The 26,709-nt window shown below is 40.6% G+C and overlaps 1 long non-coding RNA gene across 1 annotated transcript in view; it reads left to right on the top strand.

The window, feature by feature from the left end:
• The first annotated feature begins 9,052 nt into the window (after positions 1 to 9,052).
• The window catches only part of LOC117286515, a 75,850-nt gene continuing 58,193 nt past the window's right edge, over positions 9,053 to 26,709 (top strand). Inside the window, exon 1 of the long non-coding RNA XR_004517673.1 lies at positions 9,053 to 9,302. This is a non-coding gene — a long non-coding RNA (uncharacterized LOC117286515). The remainder of the gene's footprint in view (positions 9,303 to 26,709) is intronic.

Consider the following 26,709-nt stretch of genomic DNA (forward strand, 5'->3'; position numbering starts at 1 on the left):
TGGAAGCAGAATTCCTGAGAGTCAAAAGTATGAAGTGGAGATAGAGACCATTTCAAAGAATATTATAAAACCCAGGAAAATGACAATGAGAACTTTGATTTAGACCAGAGTGGTGAAATATGCTAGAAGGGAGAGTACAGTAAATTTAAAAGAAGACCGAGTAGAGATAAGTCAGTGTGATTGAGGGCTGTATCTCAGAAATCATGGGTGAATAACCATAACACTCCATAGATGTGGGAGTGTGATGTTTTAATGAACAAAGCACAAGGCATGTCAGTACCTCGGTTTCTAAAACCCATGTTGCCATAATGACTTTCAGTTGTTCCAAGAGGATCGTGCTCCCTGTGGGTAGCCCCACAATTTCTCCTCTTCCTAGCCCAGTGGGTCATTATCTGTACCATGTGGAGAGCTGTAGGTTCCCCACTTTACTGGCGGTGCCTTGTATCACTACCCAGCAATCTTTCATGGTTTGTTCAAGTACAAGGATCTTGTCACACAGCCTTTTTTAGAGAAGTTCGTTTATAATTTATATTATAGTTACTTTGTTATATAAGTAAATAATCTTTACAATAGGAAAAGGAAAACCATACAATGAGAAACAGAACGCAGTCAATTAACCCAAAACCTTTTTGAGAGAACCATCCAGAATTTATATGCATGTATACCTGTGAAACACGTAGATGCTTATATAAAGGAAGTCCTTTCCTACGCATGTCTTTGTCACCTATTTTTTTCTCAAAATATATTATTTCCATGTCAATACTATATACCCCCAAATTATTCTAAATGACTACACCATATTTTGTGTTTAGATATACCAAATTGAATCAAAGTCTCCTTAAAATGAAAGTAAACTCTATTGTTTTTACAAAAAACAAAGCAAAACGAAGAAAGCCCTTTAGGATTGCATTTTATCATCCTTGCCAGTTTACCTGTAAGGATACTTTATTCATGAATACCCAAAGAAGACAAGAGACTCCTGGGTCAGAGATGAAGGACTTGATTCCCCACTGCACAACAGGCAACATGAGCCTCAACATGTGCATTGGCTCAAACCCACTGGTGTGATCCATGTGTCATATGCATGCTGTGCACATAGTGGGCTTGAATTGCAATCTCCCTCTGCTCTGGACCATCAGGAAAACTTACTCTTCATCCTACGAGACATTACATAATTCCCAAGGTTGCTTGCTTCATTCATGTACCTGGAAAATAGCCCAGCATGGGAGTTCTTGCCATGCCCAGTAAGATGTCCAGGAACTCATGAAGAATAATCTCCCAATGATGATCATTCAAAAAGTATTCCTGGGATAATTTTAAAGGAATGAAATTATTGAACCAAGTTTGCAGTGCTGTAGACTCTCTGTTTTATCTTCTAGAAACTTGCTTTCTATATTCTTACAAAATGGCTACTGTTGTTCCTTTGTTAACCCAGGGGTGGCCTCTCTCCTCTGAGTGCTTTTCTGGGGATGTGTCTTATTTGTATTAACCGGAAGGGTCTTTTAACAGAGCCATTTCCTGATTGGTGTCAAGCTGAAAATAAATTATTTGCACCAGGTTGGTGGAAACAGGAATGCTAAGATAAGCAGCAGCAATGTCTCTCCTTTTCTGCAGCAGACCAATTTTTTCTCCTTGTGAGGCTAGGCCCCTGTTTTCTCATGTGATCTGACACTCTGGACAGGTGTTATGTGTGTTATGTGTGTGCTTGTAGGTGAATTTTAATGACATTTCAAGGCCTTCTGAAAAAACATGCCAAGTAATTCCTTGGATTGCTTTTGTCAAATAATAAAATTATTTGACATAAGCCTCATTGAAAACAGATGTAGACATTTGCAATTCTTACTATTTTACTGTCCTTCCCTGGGAGCTTTTGGCTTATGCCAATCTGAATTTTGAAGTTGCAAGTTTCCGTGTCTCTCTCGTTTCCAGGTGTGTTGTCTTTAATCTATAAGAAAATCATGTAGGAAGGAACTCTGAGCAGTAGCTAGCATTATTCAAAGCAAGACTGTACTAGCAGACTGCTAAATGGGAATGGTTTCCTCCTGGATCAAACCTGGCTGTAGGATAGAACTATGATTCATGTATGTCAGTAGTGGCAGAAGCCATTGGATTTGGGCAAGGGAAATTCTGTTTTCAGCACACATTTTATTTTCTATAACTGAAATATTCCCTTCTTTTGCATTTTCTTCACTTAATTGAGAGTGCAAATATCTGACTCTGATGTCAGCTAGAGTCAGCTCTAATAGTCCTTGCTTTTTATGCACACCTGTAAGATTCAAGGAAACCACCCTCCACAGTATTTTATATTCTCTCTAAAGCCCTCATTACCTTGTCCCCTCAGCAGCCATTCTCCATCATCTTACCCAGGCACTTCCTAGCATTGTAAGCAGGTAAGTTGACATGGGTTCCCTATCGGCTAGCTAAGAATGCATGCATCTAGGAGGAGAGTATGGCCACTATCTCCTTGTGTTAGTTGCTTTTCTCTAGTTGCTGAAACGAAATATCTGACACCCAAAGTCAAAGAGAAGAGGTTTATTTAGCTCAAAGTTTGTAGAGGTTTCAGTCCATAATTGGCTGGCTTTAAGGCAGGGATGGATGGCAAACAGGCATAGCAGGAGAAACAACTTGGCATGCACAAGGTAGAAATGGCAACAAGAGGGGCAACAGTTCATGGCTGTGACAGAAGAGAGCAAAAGCCACAAGAGAGTTTAACAGCCTCTTTCTGCCCTGTTTATCCTATTCAGACTACCGGGATTAGGGCAGTGACAAACCAATCACTCACTTGTAGTGATTTAGTGATGACATACCTTTAATCCCAGCATCATACACTCTAGATTCAGCCCCCTCAGAAAAAAGCACGAGGCTTTGGGGTGGGGGGAGGACATCTAAACACAATCTATAACAATCCAGAAAATGGCTTCATTTTGACCTAATTCCAAGGATATTGGAAGGAAATCACAGTACTTAAAGAGTCATTTTCAGAGAAAAGTGAGTCAATGTTTTCTCATGATTTTGTGGTACTGCTCACACAGAGTTCCCTTTAAGTGACGTCTGCCTTACTCAAACAAGAAAAATCAGTTAATTACTATGACCTAAAAGTTTGTGTCCCCCCACAATCCATGTGCTGGAATCACAATCTCCAACGTGACTGAATTTGGAAAATGAGTCTAAGAGAAAGTGGTAAGAGTTAATATGTCTAAGAATAGAATAGCATTAGATAGGGTTGTTACCCTATAAAAAGGAAGAGACACCAAAGCTTGCTCTGTCCACTATGTGATGACCCTGAGAGGGTAGCTATCTTCATGTCAGGAAAATGACCCTTACCAAAACTCAGTCCTGCCAAAGCTTGATGTAGGACTTCCAGCATCCAGAACTGTGAGCACATAATGCATTGTTGTTTATACTACAGACTGTTTTATTTTGTTATGGCAGCCTGAGCTGACTAATAGTCATGTATACACTCCAGAAACAGCCACCCATGACTGGGTGAGAAGGAGTCCAGTCACCTTTGAAATGAATTGTCAAATATGACCAAGAGGCATTTCACCCTGCCCGATCCCAAACTCATCCTCTTAATTCTCTTCTTGGGAAAACACAAGTGCTATCTGAATAAAGGAAGTAGGTTATGCGACTTCAATTCCTCGTTCTTAGTTGTGCTGATGAATTATATTTTTCTAGGAATTACTGTATACACAGTCTCAAGTATTCAGGTACTCATCAGATTTCATAGGAAGTACTTGTTGTATCGCCTGACTTGAAATCTATACTCAGGCTTTCTGAAAGATAAATCTTGTCTACATTGGTATAGGGGCAGGCGATCAGAAAAGTTTGTTGCATGTTAAATGAATGAATGAGTGAATGACTAAAGGACTCTGCAGGGACTACAATTCAATGTTGTAAATCATTCTGCATTTCTTATATCTTTCCAATAACATCCTTACTCTGGGTCTTCTGTCATCACCCTTTAAATAACCTAAAGAAGCCTCAACTGGATATTCTCCTCCATTTCTAAACTATAAAAGAGAGAAGAGATAGGAGTGGGCAATCTGAGACCATCTTCCTATGTGTCCAGGGCATCGCTGTATATGGATGACTTTCATAGGCCCCATGTCACTGTGTATGTGTTTAAATATTTTAAGTGAGTTCCAAGAAGGGAAGCAGGATTATATCCATTCTAAACCTCAGAAGCCATTCGTGTTTACAAGTGTCACAATACCCAACTCACGGGACCTTAAACCAATAGGTGTGTCTCCTTCTGGATGGATGGTATCAAGTCTGGGGGTAGGCTCTCCAAGTCTGAGTTTCTCACTCAGTAATTGTTAAGCTGTTTGGCCTGTTTTTGCAAAGTGTTTTCCACATGGTTTCTTCCCCTCCAGGCATGACATCTGTTTTCCAGTCAGCAAGAAATGGGAAGGGAGCATGTTGGCCTCTTTATTTTGGAGCCTAAAACTTAGCTCTGCAAGTTCTCCATTGATATTTTTGTCCAGAACCACATTCATAGCTATCCTTGGGTGGAAGAGAGAAAGGCAAAAAAAAAAAAAAAAAAAAAAAAAAATCATTGAGACGGTATGGTGAAAACCATGATCTTCTTCACTATCTTAAATAATAAGAAAAAGATTTTGGAGACTCCCAAACAAGACTTAGGAAGCTTCTCAGAAATGGGACATTGTTTTTATAGCTCTGACTTAAATACGCTTCATAGAAATCTAGTCAGTGTCACCTAACTCCAGTCTGGAGGGACAAACCAGGATCAGATGCCCCTCTCTTCTTTGGTGAAGCAATCATGTTACGGCCCACTGAGGGCCAGGTTTGGATGGTTCACACTTGTAATGGGGCACACAATATCCTGATGTGGTTTTAGAGACCTTGGAGAAAGAGTTCTGGTCTAAGCATCCAAAGGCAGGCTTGAATCCTGACTCCCGACTATGACTTGGGATAGAGTATTCTTTAGACCTCCATTGCCTTATCTATGATGTAAAAATATAAATGGCTATGGATTTAGTGATAAAATAATCATACCCTTATAGGCCTGAATACCAAAGTAAATAGAATGTGTTGGGATAGTTTATCTCAGAATAATGCCAAGGTATGCCTTCCTTTCCTTGTCATTAAAGTGTTCTGTGTCCCTGACTTTGATCTTATAAATAGAGGCTATCAATATTTACAAGAATGTTCTTTCCTAAAACAAATGCTTTGATTTTTCCCAGCTTTCTGCCTTCTCTTTCTCTTCCACCTTATCCTCTTTCCTAAGTGGTCGGAAAGAGAAAGAAAATATCTTTTGGAACAAGGAGGTGCTGCATCTCATGGTCCCATTTGAAATGGCTCTGAGTAGGGAAGGCAAAAACCTCACTTCCTCCTTCTCTCTGGAGGTCACACAGAACCAAAAGGGTTAATGTAATGTCCACATGAATTGCAAACTAAAGTCTATAGCGGGTTCTCTGGGGAGAATGACCTTTGTTCACAGGACTTTGAGTGAAGTAATGGTTTCACACACAGCCTCTTCTTGGTAGAGATGCATAAAATATAAATAAATGATCAGGTTACAGAATGAACTCTCAATGACCAATTTTGGTTCAAGTAAAGGGCTTTCCCAACCTTGTGGTTCTCTGATGATAAATCTTTCAGCAGCAGGCAGATCCCTCTCAGAAAACAGCCCGTCTAGTAATGTTTGCACCTTCTGCACTTGTCAGGATGGAGAGAGTGTGAGCTGGAGCCTGAACACACATACAATCACAGACAACTGGCCTTGAGTAGGTCTCCTTATCCAGGGCCATTTGGCCCATACTCTGGCTGCGGCTGGGAAAGAGAGAAAAAGGAACAGGCTGCAATGTCAATAATAATGGCGTATACAATAGACCATCTGCAAAAGGGAACTGCTGATCTAACTTCCAGAGCGTGTTGGCTACAAGGTTAAAGGGACAGAGGATAGAGCACCTTCTGTTAGAACGACTGGTAATGCCAGTTTGGATTTCCTCAACTCTTAGTTTTCTCTTCAGGACACATTGTTTAAAGCCCATCATGAATCTTTGTGAACTAATAAGGCAACTCTGGCATGCTGTCTCATTTTACTCAGTTCTCTGAATTCCATGGGAGAAGGAGTATGGAGGAATCAGGATTTCTATATTTCTCAAGATGTTCTACATTGACAAACTGCTGGGGGTCTGTGAAGGAGAAGGTAGACCCAAGCTTAGAAAGTTGCAGCACCAGAAATATAAACCACTGCTTCCCACGCAGAGGATATTCTTGATAAGCATCTGCAAGAGGTAGTCAGAGGATGTAGAAATCAGACAACATTATTAATTTTCTTGTTCCTTTTGTTGTCCTGATATTTGCATATCTTTCCAAATTAATTAGGGTCAATACCTTTAAGTGAAATAAATAAGACACACATGTGTAAATACCGAATAGTTTCTCTGGTATGAAAAACTAAAAGCCGAAATAAAATCCAAATTGTATAACTGATAATGTGAAATAGGAAGAAAAGGGCTAAAGATGTAGGGGAAGTGGTAAGGGTAGGGAAAAGGTAATAAGGGAAAAGAAAAAATACCAGAAAAGGCAAAAAAGTGGGAACAAAGTCTTTGTAGATAAGGAGGGTGGGGGGTGAAGGGGGGATAGGGGAATGGGGAAAAAATGAGAACCAAGATCTGTCATGTAAAGGTACAGGATCCCAATGATGAATGTAACCGTACTGTATACTTAAAAAATACCAATGAACTCAATGAAAAAATATTAACTAAAACAAACAAACAAAGCAAATTAATTAGAGCCAAGTTTCAGTAAAGTGATTAGTAAATTTCTGCTTGAACAGATCTTATCAAACGCTACCACCCTGTGGTCTTGCCTGGGGGCTATAGTGCTACATCTGGCTGATATCTTCTGTAATCCAAAGTGTGTCTCTGTGGGCTATGGATCTACCACTTGACATTTCAGCCAAAGCCATCTTGGGGCTGAGACTCAAGTTCTTTCTAGTCACCACTGACTCATTGGTCTGTAACTCTCTAGAGTTATTAACATGATCCTGGATGCCTCTGTCTATTTCTCTGTGTGGCTTACCAAAAGCTCCCTGCTCCTGGTAGACTAACTGAAAAAAGTAGCCCTCTATGGAGAGAGTCAGCTTGAACAAAGGTAATGGCTGACCCTGTGGAACACAGGCTGATCCTTGCCTCCTACTTGCCCATGGCTCAGCACATAGATACATGCTATAGAATACTTTTTGTCCTCTCTGAAACTCATAATCCTCCTGAGATACAATGAAGTAAGACCAAAGAAGACCTTTCATTGGTAATTCTGGCTCTATCTTATTCAGTGGATTAACTCCTTCCTGTGTTTAATGGATGTTAGGAGGTTAGTAAATTATCTTGAGAGTCAATGGCATTGGCTACCAGTGCCAATTTGGCTTAGTCTCTAGGGCCCCTGTCTTTTGCCATGTGATGTCCTGTGACTCTTTGAGACTCTACCAGCAAGAAGGTGGTTACCACATGTGGGTCACTTGTCCTCTGTCTTAGGCCAGAACCCTGAACCAAAATAAACCTCTTCTCTTTATAATTTACCCAGTCTTTGGCATTCTTATTAACAACAGAAAGTGGACTGAGCCTGGCTGGTGGCAATACTTTATTTCTCTCTGGCTCTGGCTAAAGAGTCCCAGGGAAATCACTCATTGCAAGTCAGACAGTGCTTATTATCAAGATTCCTTTGTCTCTCAATTTAGGTGAATATGATGACCCAGCATGGGACTTTTAATGTGGTCATTTATTTATTGAATTATTTATGAATCACTCATTCAATTACTTAATACTTTTCAAGAGTCATGTATATGTAAGGTTCTGGGTACACAGCGCTAAATACATAGTAAGTATCATGAAAAGACACCATGGCAGACATAGTCTCCATGCCCATGGTCCTCACAGTCTAAGTGAGGGACAGGCAAAATCATGTCATCAAATATAGTAATGCCACAATATATGAGTGCTAAGGAAGTTGTGCCTGAGGTGAAGAGAAAGAAAATAACAGCAGCGTAGGGAATGAAACTTAGAGCGGGGCATTAGTGGTGAGACCTAAAGGCTAAGGATAAGCCAAAGTCAAGAGGACAATTGGCCCAGCCAAGTGTAATGTTGCTTTCCTATAAACCCAGTACTCTGGGAAGCTGAGGCAGGAGGATTGCAAAGTTAAGCCCAGCCTAGGAAAATTAACAACTTAGTGAGAGAGATCCAGTCTCAAAAAATATAAAATAATACGAAAGAGCTAGGGATATAGCTCAGAGTGAAAACCCTGGATTCAACCCCCAGTGTTGAAGAAAAAAGAAATAATGAGTGGTGGTCCATTTTGGCACAAACACAACATGCACTGAGGCCAAGGGACCACAAAGGACAGACATGTGCTACGAGCAAAGGGGAGACTAACGTGGAAGGAGTGATGCTGGGAAAGGAGGGAGGGGGTGAGATGAAGTGACTGAAATGTGCCCAGGACAGACCCTTCCTAGATACATAGAGGCTTGTCAGCTGTATTCTGCATGCAGTAAAAGGCTCCGAAAAGCCTTAAGCAGGACATTGTTGTGATCTGGTTTTGGATTCAGGAAGATTGGGTCAGCTGAGAGTGCTGGTCACTGTCACGTTTTGCCTGCCTGCCTAGGTCCATGGTGAATGTCCTGACTGGGGTAGGTGCCACTGTGGTCGACCCACATATTCATGGTCGCTTACCCCCATGCATTGTTCAGGCCGTTCTCATGCTTCTGCCAAATACTGACCCCCATATCTGTGAGAGGACTTTCTTTGACTCGTTTTCCCCTTAAGGCGTTGTACTTTCGAAGCAAGAAGTTACCCAGAAGCAAACATCCTCGGGACCTTTTCACCACTCACTTGAAAGAAAAGAGGGTTCCTGTCCTTCTGCTACTCTCTAGGACTCAAGCCTGGCCCTCACAGTTATCCTGACATAGCATATGTGCTAATCTAAAGACCAGAAATGCCATTGAAACCTTTTACCTATACGTAGGTACTAAATACATATTTGTGTTTTCCTCCCAGAGCTCCAGCTCTTCCAGAACCACAGAAGACTTGCAGCATGGTGGTCTGATGAGCTGCCTGAAGTGTGCGTCACAGGTGGGCCCACCAGGAGCCCCTGCAGCTGAGCAGCCCTGCAGACGCATGACAGCATCTGGTGAAACTTCATTTCCACACAGGTGTTGGTGACATGGCTGAATCCTGCAGAAATGAGTGATTCCCTTGCTTCTTTCCTTTGTGGCCTTGACTACGCAGCTCCAAGAGGGAAAGAGTGGAGAAATTGCTATTCCAGTACTCAGAGACATGGTAAGAAGGGAGAATAAATCCAAGCACCTGAAACCTTAAGTCAAGTCACACTTTTTCTTAACCACTGGCGTAAGAGAAATATGAAGACGAACACTTACCTTAAGGGAGGAAACAAAGCTTTCTCTCTAGAAATCTTCAGGAAAAGAAGGACTATGGAGAATACCGTGTAGCTGATCAAGGGAAACATACTCAAGTCAGATTTTTAGTTTCAATCTCACCTCTACAGCATCCTGGGTATATGGCTTAGTCTGCTCTGCTCACCATAATAAAATACCATAGACTGAACTGTTTCAACTACAAAAATTATGTTCTTACAGTTCAAGAGGCTGATAAGTACCAGATCAAGTTTTGCTGGACAATTCTGTTGACCAATGAAGTCTCTCATCCTGGCTTGCAGACAGACAATCTGGCTTTTTATTGTGTTCTCACATACCAGAAAGAAAGAAATACAGACAAGTTCTTTAGTATTTCTTCTTATGAGGGCACTAATTCTGTCAGGAGATCACCACCAGAATTACCTCACATAATTTAATTATTGTCCAAAGTCATTATCTATGAATATTATCATGTTAGGGATCAAGGCTTCAGGATATAAAATGGTGGGGAGAGGTAAAAGCATTCAGTCCTAAGCATTGAACTGACCCCCCAAATCGCATGTCCTCGTGACGAACAGATATAACCATTCTACCTCAAAAGTACCAAAAATCTTAATTCAATATCATCTCTAAAATCTAAAGGCCAGTCTCATATAAATCTGATGTGGGTGAGGCTCAAGATATTAATTCACCCTGAAGAAGAATTTCTCCTTACCTGTGAACCTACGAAATCAGACAAATTATGTGTTTCCAAAAAACAAGGGTGAGACAGGGAGAGGGTAGACATTCTCTTTCCAAAAGGGAGATACTGAAAGGAGAGAAAGGGGTGACTGGCCTGAGGAAAGGCAAAACCTAGAAAGGCATATGCCATCAGATCTAAGACTCTAGGACAATTCTTTCTGGTTCGCTGTGATGCCCTCCAGGTGTGCTGGGTGGTAGCATCATCCCCATAGGTCAATGGGCAAAGTCCCATCCCTTTGATTCTTGTGATGGCTCTGCCCAAATGTGGTGCTGATGAGTTCTGGTTCCTCTCTTTGGAAAAGATGGAAGCATCCTTGCTTCCTTGGTCTCTGCCCTTGGGAATAGTGTTGGGATTGGAAAACCTGATAATGTCTGAACTGCTCCTGAGGTCCTTTTTCACATTCCTTGAAAGATAGCGCTTATTCACCAAGAAGTTCTTCTGTGTTCCCATCCTGAAAATCCAGAAGTGTGGCAGCATTTCTGCATTCCACCCTGCCTTGTGTGCCCTCTTTAGTTCACACTAGCAGTGCCTTTGTTGGTAGAATCCCATCTGTAGTTTTGGATTCTATTGAGATGATTGATTATGTTTAGCTGCACTCATCACCTTATCAAATGCTTCTTCAGCCAAACCCTAGTGTTCTGTTCAGAGTAAGTTTTCCTATATTGTTTTCTTAATATGGATGTGCCGAGAATTTTCTAATCCTCAAGTTATAGTTCCTTTTTGCTTGACAAATTCTTTTCCATATCAACTCCCTTTCTCCTCACAATTTGTTATAAGTAGTCATGTGGTACCAAGTTGTTTCTTCAGAACTTCTCTTAAAAGTCTTCTCGGTTAGATATTCACTGGTCCTAAATTGAACTGTATCAGTCTGCTTGGACTTCCCCAAGAAAATAATCCAGGCCAGGTGGCTTAAATAACAGGAGTTCCATTTTTTCACAGCTCTGGAGACTGGAAGTCCTAAGAGTTGCTACCAGAAAGCCAGAGACTCATGAAGCTGATGGTGTAAGGTCTTGTCTTAGTTTGAAGGACCAGAACCAGGAAAGCCTTGTAAGTTCTAGGCCAAACACAGAAGACTGATGTTCCAGTCCAATCAGTCAGGCAGCAGAAGCCCTCTCTTCCTCACTTTTTCTCTCTACCCAGATCTTCAGGTGTTGGATGAGACACAGCCAAATAATGGAGAACTCTGCTTTACTGAGTCCATCAGTTCAAATGTTAACCTCATTCAGAAACACTTTCATAGATATGCCCAGAATAATACTGCCGAAATGTCTGGTTACCCCATGGTCCAATCAGGTCATCACCTAAAATGAACTATTATATGTGGTATACAAGATTCTTTTCCTCCTTAGTCATTATACTGAATCTATAAAATTGAGGAAATAATAAAACTGACCTTAGAGAGTAGCTTTGAGGAGTATACTTTGAATGATATAAAGCACTTAGCTACTCTGGCCTTCAGTAAGGATCCCATGCATGATAGCCATTATTCTTACTACTGGATTGTACATATCAACCAGATACAAATTCACAATGAAACTTAGAGTTTACAAAGATGAGTTCCATTTGCTCTTGATTACTCATAGCACTGTAATGTCAGACATCTTAGTCTTAAACATGCTATTCCAGGACAGTATGACCCAATACTATACCTGCTGAAATTAAAGTCCTTCCTGCACTCTCGTGAAATTCAGTGAGTAATACTGCCTGCATTAAAAAGCGCCTTCTAGCTTGTTAAAGTACATACTCTTAAACCCCACATAAAACACACTATGATAGCCCTTCTTGGCTGAGAAGTCAAGGGATCTGCATTTTAACAAATGCCTCAGGGAATTCTTCAGGTGCATTACATATTGAGAACACTGTCTTAATGGAATTTGGGACAAGCTACTGATTCATCATGTCCCTCCCTTTGCTTTATTAAACACACAGTGACTACTGTGCTTTAACACTGCTTTCCACTTGAATTTCTGTTAGTATTTATTTTATCCTTGTTCCGTTTCTAAGTTGTGTATCATATCCCTTTAGGGTGGGTGTCAAGGCCGTTTTCTAAGTTGGGTGATGCTTGTGGTCCTAAGCCTCTTCACCCCAAGCTTGTTTACTGCTACTGAACACATCACCCCGTTGTTACCCTCAACCATAGCAGACAGTCCTGCTGACTCCCTCTTGATTTATCCTGTATTGTATTACTTTCCCCCCATCCTTCTTGGTGATTTAAGAAGCTGTTTTTATTGTTTCTAGAGCCAACACATCTGTCATATATTTCCCTCCAACTTAAAAACATTGGAAAATAACTGGCTACTGAGTACAAAGTCAGGCTTGTGCTAGATGATCCCTGCCTTTGTATTTGGCTCTTGCTGAGTAAGACTGCTCTTTCTAGGCTTCTACTCTCTCAGCAGAGTCAGGCTCTTGACAAACCCAGAAGGGATAGAGAAGCCTCTCAGCCTAGGTTTGTGGATAGGTTTGTGTTTAATCTTGGGAATTAATATCAACTTTGTGGTTTAGCCACAGGTTTCCATTTTTATCCATCTACACTCTGTTCGTGAACATGAAAACTGGAACCACGATTATAATTGAGGAAATGGCACCACATGTTAGCAATGGAGAAACAATAACAGATTGGAAAGGGTTGGTTTGTCTCTATCAGAATTATAACTATAGTGAGCATTTTATTAGTCAGAATTTATTAGCCAGCATTCCATCGCTGTGACAAAATACTTGACGTAACATCATAAAAGGATGAAAGATTTTTTGACTCAGGGTTTCAGTACATAGTTGGCTGGCTCTATTGTGATGGGCCCACATTGAGGAAGAGCAAGCTGGCAGAATGAGTGTGATAAAGCGAGATTGTAGAGAGAGAGAGCATGGACACAAGGAAAGACAAAACTTTTAAACTCATGCCCCAGTGACCCACTTCCTTCAACTAGAACTCAACTCCTACTGACTCATTACTGGTTTTAGGCTTTGATGAGAAGAGAGTAGGCCTTATCACCAAACCATGATTGGCACGGCTCTTAATCCAATCAAATTGACCACCAATACTGTTAACTGTCACACAGAAATGACAGAAATCAGGTTCAGATCACATGAAGGGACAAGCGCCCTGCAGAAGATACAGGCCGGGAGAAGCAGTATTGTTTTGCATCCAAATTCATTCACTCTCTTGAATGCCAACAGGTGGCCACTCACTTGCTGACAGGGGCCCTCCCATTTTGGCCTGCATAGTGAAAAACGGGCTACCTCCTCCTCTCTCTCAGGTTTCCTCCCAAATGCTAGAAAAAGTTGGATGTCAGTGGATGTCCACCCAAAACATAATTCACATTCCTCTTACTTCCACTGCAATAATAGTAATAATAATAATAATAATAATAATAATAATAATACTGTCTCTGTCAGTTATCGAGGGCTCCTTGTTCTATACGCTGATGAGCAGAATCTCTGATTTTCACAGCAACCCTCTAAAACAAAAATATAGTGGTCACCACCCCCTATCCATGGATTCTGCACCCATATATTTAAGCAACTTCAGATCAAACATTCAATTGGGAGATGCTTACATATGTACTGAGCTTTTCTCCTTGTTGTTAGTCACTAAACCACACAGAATAACAAGTATTTATATATGCTTTACTTTGCATTAGCTATCATAAATAAGCTTAATGTTCATAGGTTATATGCAAATACTACACCATTTAATATAAGAGACTGGAACATCAGCAGATTTAAGGGTCCTGAGACAAATCCACAGAGGATACAGATTTTTTTAGCAAATGAAAAAACAGTCTCAAAGAGCTTAGGTAATTTACCTCTAACTGTGCAGGTAAAGAGTGATGAGTGCAGATTTGCTTGACGGAATCAATGGCCTGTTCATGCTATATGCTGCTATGTCTATGGCTTATCTTTACCTCCAATTTTTCCTGTACATCTAATAGGTTAGACAAATAGGCCTGGTTTCTTATCTGTTGCATATCCATCTTAATAATAATTAACAATATAGGGTCTCAAGTTCTTGCTATCTGTGGCATTGTACATTTCTACAACCACGTTCAGATGGGTACCATTTTAGAATGACAAGTATTATAGAATTACAGAACAGATTTGGACAATGTTGGTGGAAACATTATAGCTATCAAGTGTGATGCTGTTTTCTTTGGTCTCTCGCAGCCTTCCCTGTAAGATTGTTCTTTCTCCTGCCAAATCAGGTCCCTGAAATCTGCTAGAAAACTAAACACAGGCCCAATCCTCCCGGAAGTGGTTGCCAAACATACAATTCCTGCTGTCTGGCTGGTAACACGCTGATCACACTTTGATCTTCTAAATGACTATGTCTCATCACAGACTCGTCGGAACATTGTCTAAGAAAAGAGTTCACCGTTTCCTTCTGAACAAGGGGGTGGTTATTCAAGTCCACACTTTTGGTTTTTGGGGGTATGTGTGGTTTAAAAATCACAACTGAAAGCCACTTGGACAAGTTTGCAGAATTGTACTCCTGTTGTTGATCTGGATCTTTTATCTGAAACTATAGCTTGTGTCAGGGCCTGAAGTTCTGATTGTGTCCCTTCAAGGAAGAACAGCTTTATTCAGTGTCACTGTAAATGGGCATCTATGGGGCACTTGCTGGGGGTTAGAGATTGTGTTCAAGTTGAGCTTTCAGTTACGAAAAAGATCAATTCAGCACAATGGAAAAGATAGAAAGGAAACTGAAAATGTCAGTGATGAAAATGACAGGATGTGCAGGCCTGGAGAAGGTACACAGGGAAGAGAACCACTAAAAGCTTGGGGGGGCGAGTTTTGAAAAAAAAAACCTATAAGGAAGTTCTATCTTAAAGTACTCTTATTATACAATTTTATGTGGAAGATAAGGGGCAGCGTGTTTGATGGCAGGAAAACAAAATTCTGGAAGTTCTGGGACACAGTACATTCAAGATGATTGTGAGTTACACAGAAAAGAGTAAGAAGACAGTGGAGAATTTTAAAAGGAGCTAAAATAGCCCTAATATGAATATTCATATGTATTTTGCTGAGGTATTGGGATTATGTGATGGAGAAACATTGAAGAAGGATGAGCAGACTTTTAAATTCATTCATTCATTTGCAGTGCTAGGGACCAAACCCAAAGCCTCACACTTGCTCACCAACCACTCTACCACTGAGCCACGGTCGCAGTCCAACATTAGTATTACTGTTGACAGAAGGATAGATTCCAGCAAGAAAGAAAAGGAACCCTTGTGAATAGTAAGATTACAGGAACAATTTCCCTATTTTTGTACAAATTTATAAAAGAGTGAGAAGACCCACCATTTTATACTCTTTAAAAATACGAAAACCACAAGGATCAGATATGAAAATGTGTGGGAATTTTATTAGGAAATAATTACAGTGTTTATATTCCTTTACTAACTTGTAATCTTAAAACAAAAGACAGCAGGCCATTACAGTATACCTTTATTTTCTAATGATGTACATTTTATATAGCATGAAACACATTTTGTTTTCTTGTCCATGAGAATGTTTAGTAACTCAATTTTCAATGATGGTGAGTTCATAAGTTGTTAAAGGATACTGTTTCTTGTTGGACAGTGATCACACTAGTTTGTTTAGCCACAGAATGTTGATTTAATGTTTAGTGCTATAATCAAGAACCACTCTCAAATCTATCATGTATCATTGAGCTTGATCAGAAGACCTGAATGTGGACCGCCTTAAGATCCATCAAAGTGAATAAGGGTTTTAGCAAGCTGTTCTCTCTCTCATACCAGCCAATGAGAAAACAATGAACAAGTCTTCAGTGTTAAGATGGGAAAATACGAAAACCATCCCAGCTTACTCCACTCATCACCATGGTTTCATCATCTGTTACAGTAAAACAAACACAGCCACTGACTCTAACCCTTAATGACCATATGTGACTCCGATAATATTTATCAGGTTTATTTGTCTGAGGCCAATTGAAATGAAAAGAAAATAGCACAGCGTTGGGTCATTAGTCTCTTCTGACGTGTGCTATAATTCTAAGGCAAACATTAGGAGCCTATTTTTAGCAAGTACCTTCATCCACTGAAGTCATAATGGCCCATGGAGTAATCCCTGGGATGGAAAACAGAAATTCCCAGAATTAAACTTTCTTACTCATCTGCTCTATGGTTATAGGAAATCTATCCGCACAGTCATTTTGCATCAATATCAGGAAATGCTTTATATCAGACCATCATGCAATTCTCTCCTACAAGCTGCTCTTCTTCCCTTTGTCCCTGCTAAATCTGGGTTTTCTTAGCCAGGAGAAATGAGAAGGGTCACCTTCCCCTGGAAGCTGTATCAACCCCCTTCTCCATAGATGTTATCATTTGTGTCTTATATTATTTTCACTTAAGTTGCTTATTATGTTTTCCCTTATTCAGAAATGCTTGAAACCTCTACAGAGATGATGGGGGCAAGACACTACCCTAAGTTGCCTGTTTTGGTGTCTGCAAGAAGTGGCAAATAGATAACTAAAACACTGGATAGTTTCCTCTCTACAGAGCTGTATAACCCAGGAAGAGGAATAGTAAACATCACCAGTGTAAAAAATGTGTTCCTCAGTGTCACTTCTCCTCAGCCTCGAAGTGGGATACACCTCTTGGCTGACAACCCCAGGGACTCAGCGTGGAATGCTAAGTATGAGTTCAGATGATGAGATTCCCCAAATCCAAGCTGGTGGGGAGAAGTCCGGAAATGATCAGAAGGTTTTGCCCTGATGTCATTGGGACAGAGAGAGATATGGATTTAAATGTTAGATTCTCCCCTAACTGTGACATTTTGATATTATGTAATTTTTAAACAAGTAAGATTAGTGTTAGTATTAAATGAGATGTCATAAATATTCTCCAGCTAATAATATGTTCCTGGTAGAAGATATTTGTTGCTTTTGTTACTCCTCTTCTGAGCTTCTTAGAGCACATTCCCTCATTCCTGCCTCCTGGGGAGAGTCCTTGCGTTAAATTTGAGCTGCTTACCAAAAGGAAGACAGTCTATACTGGGGGTTCATAAGAAGAGGAATTTTGTGACTTTGAAGGAAGTGATTAGACACTATTGTGTGGAAGAGATTCCCTGATAATTGACTTTTAAGAGTTAATGCTGATTTGAAGAAGCAATAATGGAGACAAACACCATTGAATCATGAGCTGAATGATAAATGAAAGAAACGGAGTACCTTTACATATTTCTTTCTTGGTGTTCCAACATGAATTCCACACATTTGTTGGATATTCCCACTACAAAGAGTAAGCTCCTTTCAACAGGAACTGTGACTTTACATTTTATTTATTATCCCCACAGAGAAGCAAATGGAAATGAAATAAACACTTTGTTGATGATCTAGGGTCCATGAGGAAGTCATTCTTATAACCAAGATATTGACTGATACCCTGTGAAATCCCGCCACCCCTAGGGAACGGTGGTTTGGAGAAAGCAAGGGTGCATCCAAGGAATAGATTGAAGCTTTTTTTTTCCTAGATGAACTCATTTTGTGGGAGTCCCCATCTATCTGTATTCCCTCAAGATCATTGCCTAGTAATAGGTGCTCCAAAATTTATGGTAACTTGGGTTTATTCATTGTCTATAATTCTTTAGTTATTATAAAGTCTTTTGTTAAAACAATTTTCCAACATATGCTCAGCTGAGTAAAGAAGCAATGAGATAAAGATGTTTGGTTCAAGTGTGTGCAGAAGAGTGAAAGATCAAGAGTAATTAGCGAATCTGTGGGTGGGGATAAGATATTACCATAAGGGTCATTCCCAGAGAAGGAAATCAGGTGCACTGGTTTCTCTCTCCTCTGTGGGTAGCTTCTCCTAGTACTAACCAGATCTGGGTTTCATTTTTCTCAAAGAAGATGCTATATCTTCTAAAGGATCTTTGGTAGAGTGGCATCGGCTATTAAGAAAATAATAGTCAACAAAGCTTATTTCATACCGCTATGTAGACCTTGGAAAGAGGGAGAGCATACTTTGTGTAAAGTTTTGATTCCGACAGGAAGAGATTTGTCTTTGGAGTAAGACAAGCCTGGCTTAAAATCCCAGGCACATCCACACTCAACAGAAGTTACTCTGTCATTGAATGTCACAGTCATTACTTGGAAAAGTAGAGGCAAGAAACCAAGTCTACAACTGCTTAAGACTCCAAGGAGTCTACTCAAGAGCAAGAGTGCTCTGCGTGAGTGTTGGGAGAGAACAGGCAGACATCCAAAGGAATGATGGGCGAGGATTAATAGGAGAATGAAGGAGGAGTCATAGCACAGATATTCCTTGTGCGACTTCAGGAGAAATCAGTTCTTTGGCATGTGCTTCTCAAAGTTGCATGTATGCACAGATCACTTTGGGATCTCGTCCGCATGCCGACCTTGACCCAGTAGTTGCTCTGAAGTTACCTACTGAATGAAGCCTGAGTGTGTGTGCTTCTAACTACTTGGTAGCGAGACTCAGATGATACATAACCCTCACCACCCTTATTCTGTTCCCTCAGAATCCTCCCAAGTGCTCATTAAATAGCAAGCTCATTCAGGATGATCCTGGATGGGTTCTGTGTTGATCACAACACGGAGGAAAAGAACTTAATTAAGAGAGGTTCACAGGATGCCCCAATCACCTTTGCTTATCCTCTGAAGCTTAACCAGGGCTTTACAAACAGACCTGAGCTCAAAAGTCAGGAAGCACCGAGGGAACCCTGGCCAACGCCTGGGTGGAGGCTTCTCTGGAGGGAAGGTGGGAAATGAAAGACTCTTGGTGTCACTGATTCTCTCTATTGTTGGATGTTCACCTCTCAGTGCAAAGGAAACAGCTTCATCTGCAGTTTCCTCTGTGAAATTTCTCCAGGAAGATAAAATTACTCCTGGGTAGGAGGTACGTAAGAAGGTGATTTGCTTCTTATTGGCAAGCGTTTTCCCTGTGGCTAGAATCCAGGATTCTGCACCTTTGAGAGGCAACTGAAGACTAAGAGATTCAGAGTCAGAAGAGCTACTGCCACTCAGGGCTCTGAAGTTACCTGATCAGGTCCTTGGAAAAGTTATCTAACCTCCTTGAGACTCCATTTTTCATCTGTAAAATACAGATTATCAGATAGCACAAGCTTTCTAACAGCTATATTATAAAGAACAAGTGAGATAATATTTGAAAGAAATTCAAAACAAAAATAAAATAGTATTTTATTATTGGAAAGGATCAGCTAATGAGTTCTAAGGCACCTTAGCTGCCCAATCACCAAAGTTTAAAATTATATATAAGTCTCTGGAACCCAATCACATGGGCTCTAACTATACTATGTAATTGAAAAATACAATGAATGATTGAATTTTTAAAAATTATTATAAAAGACACATTGCCACTAATTTTCCTCAGAATCTTCCTTAGCACTTTGAACACAATTTCCCTACCATTCTTGCCACATTCTAAAGCAATTCTAAAAGGCCTCTTTCCTGGGTGTCTTTAGCTGGGCTGTTGTGGCTGCCTTGATATCCTGAATCCATTCAAAACATTTACCTTTCATCGTCATTGTGATTTGGGGAGCAGCCAGAATTAGCAGTGTCAGATCCAGTGAATAAGGTGGGAGGGGATACACTGCCACGTTCTTTTGTGCCTTCCTTTCTGTTGGAAGACACTTGGCAGCAGCAGTCACTTTATATTTGATCCTACTTTGTAAAGACACTGAGGAAAGAGGACTTCCAGAACTGCTAAGAATTGGATGAGTGTGTTTAAAGCAAGGGAGACATTTTATTTAAACATCCGCTATAATTTTTGATTACCCCTTGTATAACTGAGAAAGGAGTAATCAGACAGAAAGGTTATAAGTTGCTCATGAAATCTCTGATCCCCTCCATGCACTGAGCTATCTCACATGGTGTGGTTGTCTTGGCCTCAAGGATACCATGCAGGTCAGGACAGGGTGACCCACAGTATAACGGACATGAGGATCTGCAGACACTAAAGGGGGCAGCATGCATTGGGCTTAAAGAAAACTCCTCGCTTTAATCGGTCTGAATTAACAAGTATCATGCCCTAATTCTGAAGACATTGGAGTACATGTTGTGGACAGATTTCTTGGCATTTTGGAAGAAACAAGAACAACTCACGAACCATTTGGTATCCTGAGTGAGAGAGCTGAGGTGTGGTCAGCAAAAGCTGCAGAAAACTCTTCTTGTGCCTCTGTCCATGTGGTCCAACAATCAAATGTGCCCCTAAACTGCACCAGTAATGCAGAGTGCTCTAGCTAATCTTCAGGGGCTGGGAATAGAAATGGTGAGAAAGGCCAAGTCATCTGTTTGTTTGAAGAATGATTCTTCCATTCAGCCATTAGAGTCTGCCTAAATATTAGTTAAATTCTTAGTATGTCTTTCTCTGACACTCAGTGAGCAAATTAACACACATCTCCATCAGACACCTACATATGCTCTTGTCACTTAATGTCTTACGTATTTAATTTTTATTTTAGTTTCATCTCTTCCATCTCTCTGAAGAATATTCCATGAAAACCTTGATTTCTTTGTGTTCTATTGTATCCGTAACACCTAACATAGGCAGAAAGTCATAGATGCTCATTAAATATTTCTGAATGAAGGATGCCTTAGATCGAGTCCTGTTCAGTGCTCTTGTATGCCTCCTCCTTGCCATATAAATTTGGAATTTTTCTGCTTTTTCCCCTTATTCCTTCCACCTCTTCAAAATTTCCCTCAGCCTATTATTTCCCATTCATCATTATCATTTTCACTGTGATCATAATATCAAATTATTTGTATTTCTGTTAATAGTGCATTTGAACACTAATGGCCCTCCATGGCCATGTACCTCAAGAGATATATCTACAGGTACAGGAAGGCACAGGAATGGCCCTCAAAGCTGCACATTTTCCAGGTTCTTTCAAGAAAGTTGTCCCCATTGTGAAATCCAGTTTTCAGAGTATATTTACCTATTGGGCATTTATGAAAAGGGGTTAGGTTGGCTGGATAAAATGTACACAAAACTCACTTTTCTGATGATTTCACACACAAAGGCAAATGGCCTATCAGTGTTCTAACCACCTGAATTGCCTAGTGACTTCTAAGAGGCAGGAAATACGTCTGTCCGGTGTGAGCAGTTTTGTCCCAGATGGGGAAATACCTTTGGAAAATGTCTGATATATAATAGGCACTCAAAATTTTTGGAAGGAATGCATAGACAAAATCCCCCTGGCTACTCCCTTTCTCCCTCCTATGTTGGTGGCTTGAATTTGGGGGATTTGTGGTAGAGTTAAGTACATGTCCATACTTTTTTCCTCCCAAGCCCAGCTGTCATTGAACAGCCTCTGCCTTCCTGTACATAAAACATTCGCTATGCATCTGGAGAGTTGAAGAAAGGACTCCGCCAGTCTGCACATGAAATTTGCAACTTCTGCACCTGTGGGTTGAGTGATCTGGAATATATTTGTGTTTCCTGGTCTCAGTTGGAGCAGTGAGATTTGACCTTAAGAAGGCGGTGGTTTGTTGAGAACCTGTTGTTAGTTCTTTCTAAATCATGCACACATTGCAAGAGCTGGACACCTCTGCCTACCGAAGGCTGAAAGAATGTTCCTTGAAGCCAAGTCTAGACAGGATTCCTAGGCAGGGGGATCAGTAGAGACAGAGGAAAATGCCATAAGGACCATGCCAACTTTCTGTACTGCAGTTTTACCACTTTTGTGCTTCTGGATTTTATCCAATCTAAGAGAAAGGATTTATGTGCCAAGAATGACCATGAGAAGTGGGCTGGGGTTTCCACTGGAGGTTAATTTCAATGTCCTACCTCCCATCAGTTCCTAATTTGAAGCGCACTGTGTTCCCAAGGCAGTCCCAAGATTTTCCAGGCCTTCGGTTTACTGAGCGAAGAAGTAAGGGGAGGCCAAACTCCTCTCTGTCACTTCTGAATTTATAGACACCTGTAATCAATCATCAGGTGATTGGGGGTTACAAAAACAATTGAATTAGGAAAATAGGGATTCACACTGTCAGTGTGATGAGTCAAACAGAGAATGGAAATGAAGGAGACAGACAAGATCTTTCCACTCTACTTTCTGCAGATGCTCAGTGCAGCTTAAGAAAAGCTGGTGCCCCAAACCCTCCTGTGGTCCATGGTCTGTATTTGAAACTGTTTGTCTCCACTCATTTCAATCTCCATCCTTTGAGGAAAACATTCTCCAAACACCAAGCATCATCTGACACTTTTTTTAAATTTGGCATTCCCTCACTCCCTCCTTCCCTTCAATCTTTCCAATCGATTCGACTTCCTGTCCATGCCTCTGTATCCACATTGCCATTACTGTGGTTCAGGTCCCACCAGTCCTCGCCTGGGCCTCCTGACCCCTCTCCTGCAACTATGCTGTCCCTCCTACCTATTTTTTACTGTTTCCAAACTTCAGCCAGCACCATGGATCTACCACATGCAACTAACTGCCCTTGCTCTTTCCTGCCTAACATTCTAATGGTGGATCACAGCTTAAGGTCCAGCCATCACCCCCTGCCACCTACATACTTACTGAGTTATGACCTTTGGCTCTTGTTTTATCTACTTTCTGGACATCTCTGACTTGCTCTGTTTAGATACTATTTACTTTTCAAGATGTGGATAAGATTGTGTCTTTTAGAAGGGCCTCAAATTCATTGCTTTAGGCCAAATACCCATACTATTTATTATGCCATCGAAAATCTCTATGTAATTTTTGGAATTTGATAATATGTCCTCTCCAGACTCTCAGATCCTCTACAGTAGGATTCTATCTACAATTCCTACTGAGAACTCTGTAGATTCTCAAGAAATCTTTGTTAAATGGATATGATCAGTCTAACTTTCCTCAGAGTAGTGTTACTGGTGTTGATCAATGACTTGTTTTACTTCCTGTCTTCACAATGATATAAACTGTTCTAGTGTCCATTGTGGGAAGCTGCTACTCCATGTCTCAGTGGTTCTTGAATCCAGTGCAGGGTTTCTAGACTTCCCTGAGAACTCTCAGTGGTCTTTCTAAATTTATTTTTGCTTTGTTTTGTTTTTTATTTGTTTTTGGTGGTACTGGGGCTTGAACTCAGGGACTTCTCACTGAGCTGCATCCCTAACTAACCCTTTTCTATTTTGAGATAAGACATCACTAAGTTGCCCAGGCTGGGCTCAAATTTGTTATCCCTGCCTCAGCCTCTCAGAATTCTGGGATTACAGGTATGTGCCATCATACTCAGCTGTCTTTCTGTACTTTTGAGAAAATTCCAGAATGATATTGCAACTAGGTGTGATGGGTTGAGTATATAATAACTATTAAATTAAAATACATTATACAATAAACATAGAGATAGGGTTACATACTTGTGACATTTTATAGGTACAAAATTTGGAAAATTCAGAAGCCCTGCTGCCTAGTTACTAAATTGATATTTATTCTGGGCTCCAGATGAATATTAGCATCTCCTAGGATGCTATGCCTAGGAAGAACTCCAGAGATTCTGATTTAAATGGTCCAAGTACAACCTGATATTGGGATCTTTGGAGTGCTCCCTCCTCACTTTCAGTGATGCTCTGAACATCCAGGACTGAGATGGATTGGTCTACAAGGAATTTCAGTCCACATAATGGTCAGCTTTCCCTTTTCTGAGACAAAATACCAGACACCTCCAATTTAAAGGGGAGGTTTACTGTGGTTCACAGTTTCAGAGGGTTTAGTCAATGGTTAGCTGGCTTCAATACAAAAACATTATGGTGGAACAGCCTAGCAGAGAAAATCTGCTCCTCACATGGAAGCCAGGAGGCAGAGAATGAAAGGAGTCAGGGACAAAATACCCCTTTCTAGGCCCAGTGACCCACCTTCAACCTGGCCCCACCTTCAGGCAGGTGTGCTTCTTAAGGGACATTGTACATCTAATCCACAACACTGTATTGGATTTTCTGACACTCTTGACCTCAACCTCCTGCTCACAGTAAGTTTATTCTTTCCACTGTTACCCTCCTGACGGTGGGTCTAATACAGTTTAGATGCTCTCTCTCGAGCACAACTTCAAATCATTCCCCCACTTGGGAATTTTCTATAAGAGGAATTTTTTGAAAAGAAAAATAAACACTCTGCACCAGGATCATATTTACAGATTTGCAACATTTAATTTAAATATTAATACACACATGGGACTACAAGTTATACAAAATATAACTTTCTATGTGGACACGTCTATAGAATGTGGAGGGAGGGGTGTGGTACCTGTGCCATGCTCAAGTTCTGCTTTTGGTTGGGCGAGACCTAGGGATCTATCCTCTCCATGATTTCAGGTGGGAGGATAACTTCCAGGTCAAGGCACTGACTCAAAAATAAGACTCTCTTATTACTATTTGTTTTCCCTCTCTATTCCTGAAGCAGGAGTAACCATCAACCCTCATTGAGTAGATTAAACGATAGGTCAGCCTTTGGGATTATCGCTTACACTTTAATTGCTATTGTTTTGAGCTCTTTAATCCTGCTACATTGGAGTCACATGTGTGATATTTCTGTTCTCAAGTTTCTTTTAGTTCTTGGATAGCATCCTCCGTGAGGAACAGGTACAAATGCCTGCGGAGGCTGAGCTAGGTATTTGAGACATGCCTCACACTGATTTAAGACTTTGGATCCACGATTCAGTGTTTGAAAACCAAGGAGAAAAAAAAAGTGCCTCATACTCAGTTGGCTCTAAATAAGTGTTAAACAAAATCAGAATAGAACGCTGGTATTGCTGCTTCCTGATGACACTGCTAGGTAACAGCTCTCCCCCACCATGAGTGGGACCAGATATCCCAAGGACTCTTTCCTCCAACTTTTCCATGGGGAGCAAAATCTAGAGAAGCAGGGCAGTCGCATGATTTTCATGAACACTTTGCTTGCATTTTTGCCCTCCTTAGCTCCTTCTTCCATTAAAAAATAAAATTATGTTTTACGGATGCTTAAGCATAAAAATCAATGAATCAAAGCTGGAATTGTTGTTAAACTTTCATTATTATTATATGATTATTTTTCTGATTTTTAAAGTAACATAAAACATTTTAGTGGGCCCCTAAATGTATTATGGGCTCTCAAGCCTGTCCAGTAATCTCACTGAAAAGTCCTACATTTTGCCAGCATTTTTTCTCTCCAGAACAAGATGGAAATGTTTTATTTTGTTATGTTTTGTTTTTGAGATTTTTGTGGAAGGCAGATTTCATAGCGAAATTGTAAGTCAAATTCAAAGCAGTCAAGAAGTTCGTATTAAGCATTGCTATCTTGGTGTGTGTGTGTATGCATGTATACCTCATTAAACTTCCACACACACAGGCACTTAAATTGGTCTTGGATGGTAGGAGTTTGCAATCTGGTTGATATGTCCATAATTTATCCATACCCCAAATGTTTTGCTACAAAGATACAGGAATTAAATGAATTCTAGTCCTAAGCTATGCAATTACAGTTCCTTGATTGCAAGCAACTAAGTGAGATTCTTCTTAACTTAAAAAAAAAGGAATTAGGTGAAGTGATACTGGCTAACTATCACAGCTAAGAAAAAGCCGATTATATTTTTTTTCCTTAATGATGCTATATTGTGCTTTGTAAGTAATTGTGAGAAATTCGGATTTAATTGCAATGTGTAAAGAAGCCACTGGATGGATTTAAAGGACAGACATGGTGTGATCTGATTTATATTTTCAAATAATGACTGTAGCTCCCATAAGGAGACACAAATGGAGATACATGGGACATAATCAGGATGATAAGTTGGGAGGCTTGTTTCAGAGATCAGGTGAAAGACAAAGGAGCTTCAGCTGGTGGGAAATGTCCACGAGGTGAGGAATAGTTAAGGGCCAAACATGATTTTAAAGTTAAGAAAGAAAAAGACACCCCAGAGTAACACCTAGGTTTTTGGCTAGGTGAATAGTGATGCTATTTACTGAGAAAAAAAAAATTCAAAGCTGAAAAAGAAACATGTTTAGAGAATGGTATCAAAATAGTTGCTATGGCAAATTAGATGTGTCTGATGTGTGTGGGGATGACAGACCGGTCAGGACCCTAGAGCCAAGGTGCAGTTTCAGGAAGGGCTAGGACTCGGGATATTAATTTTCAACTTTTACAGACATGATGGAGTGATGTTTAAAGAGATAGGTCTGAAAAAATTTCTAGGTTTAGACACTGAAAGAGAAGAGGAGGAGGTTAAGATGGAGTTCCTAGGTGGCCACAGTAACATTTACAGGTTAACCCAAAAGGGACAAAGAGGGGACAGTGTGTTGTAACAGGGACTCAAAAAAGAAAGTATCAAATACAGATGCCTCAGGTTCTGAGGGGAGGCCCAGACAAGGGGCAGGGATGCAGCTGAAGGAGAGAGACAGAGAGGGAGAGGGAGAGAGAAGAGGGAGAGGAAGAGAGATAAACTTTGATCGAAGGCAGAAGCCAAGCCTTTGGAAAGGCACGTGAGCATGTGGTCTGCATCCTAGAGCAGCTCTCCTTTGGAGGAAATGGGAACTTTATCTCTTGCCTAAGTCTGGGCAGAGAACAGGCAGGTGGGTGACTCGTGGTGGGCAGGAAATAACAAAGCACCTAGCTCATTGCTCGGTCTCTCAGC

Source organism: Fukomys damarensis, unplaced genomic scaffold, assembly GCF_012274545.1.
Source record: "Fukomys damarensis isolate Sample0158 unplaced genomic scaffold, DMR_v1.0_HiC HiC_scaffold_17, whole genome shotgun sequence".
Classification (NCBI taxonomy): Eukaryota; Metazoa; Chordata; class Mammalia; order Rodentia; family Bathyergidae; genus Fukomys; species Fukomys damarensis.